Consider the following 3,377-nt stretch of genomic DNA (forward strand, 5'->3'; position numbering starts at 1 on the left):
TGCTCTGCAGCCCCACGCACTGCGTGCAGGGCTTGCACGGCTCCGTGGCGCTCACCGTGTCCGAGTAGGTGACACCTGGCAGGGGACAGAGGGTGAGGTCAGCAGGGTCCCAGCATGATGTCCTTGTCCCTGTGGCCACTTTGCTCCCCGGCGCTGGCTTTGTCCCATCCCCAAATGCTGCTGGGCCAGGGAGATGGGCTTGTGCAGTGACTACTAGCTGGGACCGTGTCCCCTTTCACCATTTTTCCCCTCCTCCAGGTCAGAGGGAGAGGTGTCCCCCCCTCTGCAGCCCCTCCCCACCACCGAGTATCCCCCAACCCACAAGTCTACTCTTCCCATTTACAGCTACCCCCTTGCTGGAGCAATTCCGGGGTGCTGCCCTCCATGTGCCCATCCCAGCGCTTGGTGTCCCCAAACAATCCTCCCTGCTCCCAGCCGGAGCACCAGCCCCATTTTTGACCTCTGGATGGTCCCTGTGGGCATCCCACAGCCACCGCTGCTCCCCAGCATCCCAAACGCTTTCTCCTCCGCATCCTGCCTGGGGGGTCCCTCGGGGCATCACCACCCTGCGCCCCCCTCCTCGGCCACGTGTCCCCAACGCGGGGCGTGATGCGAACAGGAGGTTACAACACTAATTGCTGACTCTCCTCTGACCCTGGGGCTTCTTGCTCTCCAGTTTCATCCTGCAGGACTGACTTTGCCAAGGAAATCAATCCTCCCGCAGCCCGGCAAGCCGCCCCCACGTTCCCTCCCTCCTCCTGCCCGCTCCCAAAGGTGTTTGAAGATATTTTTAGCCCGGGAAGACGGGTCAGCACCCATCCTGGAGGGCACAGCTGCTGTCCCTGCGTCGGCTGCCTCCCACTGATCCCTCCAGAGCCCGTGTTACCGCAACACCCCGCCTTCCCTCGTCCGAAATGCCGGGGGAAAGTCCAGCCTCCTCCTTGATGGAGAAGGTGTTGGGGAGCTCAACCGCAATCCCCCTGCTAGCCCTGCTCCTCGGGAAGGAATCCAGCCACATGCTAATCTTTAATTACCTGCTTGTCTCCCGAGGATGACCGTGGGAAACAGCAATTCCCACCCTCAGTGACCTCCAGCCTCCCCAGGTGGCCAAGGAGAGACGGAGCGATGGACAGGCTCAGGGCAGAGCTTCATTTTTGGCCGTTTTCAAGATAGAGGGGAAAAAAAGAGCCCCAAGACCCTGGTGATGGGCAGAACCTCAGCGTGTGCCGGAGGCAAAACTTCAGGGCACGGAGGGGCGAGGAGAAAAGGAAAGACCAGGAGCAGGGCAGGTGGGGGCGCACCCGGCGTGGACCCACCTGGGGCAGAAACAGGTTTTTTGTTGGGGAAGGATTTGACGGGGGTCCCCGAGGTTGCCGGAGGCTGCAGGACACCTTTCGGGCAGGAGGTTAAAGCCGGTGCTTTGGTGGTTTCGGGCAGAGACCGAGGAGGAGAGCGGTGTTTGCGGCTCTGGTCTCCTTCACCCGTCCAGCCACGGTACCAGCCGTGGGACCCGGCTGGCCAAGCTCCCTGGGGATGTTTGTGGCAGCGGGTGGGTGTCAGGAAGGGCAGGAGCCGTCCCAACCATAGAGACCGACATCATTTCACCTCAAGGAATTACCCATCCGCAGCGGGACCGGGATTCAGTGACCCCCAAATCTCCGCAGCTGCTTCCCTGGGTCTGGGCTGAGCCCAACCGTCGCCAGCCGGGGCACCCGCTGCCTTGGGGCTGAATTTACCCCCCAGGATTAAACCTGCCGAGCTGGTAAGGGTGGGGAGTGTGCATGGGGGCAGCCCGACTGCTCTGCTGAGCCCTCACCCAGGCAGGTCCAGATGTGCACCCACAGCTGTGGCTACAGCCCTGGGGCCACCCCAAGCCCCGGGCACCCCGTGTTCATTGCTCTTTACCTGGTGCTGCTTGGCCGTAGCTCCGTGTGGGAAGAGGCAGAGCCCTCCCGGTCCTGCCGTGCTGAGGGTTGGCCGGACCCACAGACCTCAGACGTGGCTTTCTCTGCTGCCCAAAGTTTGGGGATTGCTCAGAGCCAGAGGTTTGGCTTTTCCTAGACAGGGTGCTTGGCCAAGAGAGGCAGAGCCCATCTGTCAGGCTGGCGGGCGGTTCGGATCCAGGCTTGCCGCTGGGCCCACCTCCAGCTGTAGCATCCCCTCCCTTCCCCGCTCCGGTGTGAAGCGATTTTCCGTGCCAGGGCTCCGGAGCTAATGGTGCTGCGCCAAGCTCCCGTTTTGACTGGCTTCCTCCGAGGCCATCTCCTCAACCCCTCCTGCCTGCTAGGACACAAAACCCCACTGACATGACTCAAAAAAACAATTAAAAGCTTACAGAGGTGTTGCTCGCACCCTCCATCCGTGCCCCCCCCCCCTTCCCCCCTTGATCCAGCTGTCAAAATACTTTATGGTGTTAATACCTGCGGCTTTGTCAACAGGAGTTGTGATAATAACATGCACATTTCAGCGGGCTAATGCAGACCATGTGCCCCTCTTATAAGTTTGTTAATCTTTATGGGGGTTTCGGTGCTCAAGACGCAGAACTGAAAGGGAAACGCAGGCAGAGCGGCGGGGGCGCAGCACCTGGGACTGGAAGTTGAATTTTCGACAGCATTTAGGAACACGGAGGGGGGAACCGAGGCACTGGCCGCTCCATGAGGAGGGCACACGTGGCTGAAGGGGGGTCTCGGGGGTCAGCTGCTGGGGGTCCGGGTGTCGCAGGGAGGAAGAGGCCCAGCCTGGTCCCATCCCCGCGGGCGCACGGAGCCGCTCGCAGCTGCCTGCGGCGTGGGAGAGCTGGCCGCTGCCGGCCCCAGCTGCGCTGCCCCAGCCTTCCCAGCACTATTTATAACCAGGCACGTTCGGCTGCTCCCCCAGCCCCGCTCACGGCTTGCTGGGACGGGGCTGAGCTCCAGCCAGGTTTGCTCTCAAGCCCCGCGAGCCGCATCTGGCCCCCAGGAGAGGCGTGCAGCCAGCTCGCTGCAAAGCGAGCCCCCTTCCTCACCCCCAAACCCATCTCCCAGCTGTTATGTGGGGGTGCTGGGAAGCTCCCCGCCTTGTTCCCCCAAGCTCTCCCGCCTGCCCAGCTGGGGCCCAGCGCTGGCGAGGGCTGCCAGCCCGGGCTGGCGAGGCAGCGGCAGGGAGGAGAGCACATGCTTTCAAGCGCAGGGTAATTGGAGCACTTTGTCATTCAGATGCCTATAATTGGCGCTCCATTGTCTCAGCCGGGCCGGATGCTGCCGGATGATGCACAGCGAGTTCATAACGCCGCATTGTGCAAGGAGGCGGCCAACTGGCTGACGAGGCATCCAGATGCACGGGGAGGGGGAGCTCCTCCAAGCGTTTGCTGAGTTTCTTCCCCCCCACCCCCCCCCCCC

Source organism: Athene cunicularia, assembly GCF_003259725.1.
Source record: "Athene cunicularia isolate RWA chromosome 27 unlocalized genomic scaffold, athCun1 chr27_part1, whole genome shotgun sequence".
NCBI classification, from domain to species: Eukaryota; Metazoa; Chordata; class Aves; order Strigiformes; family Strigidae; genus Athene; species Athene cunicularia.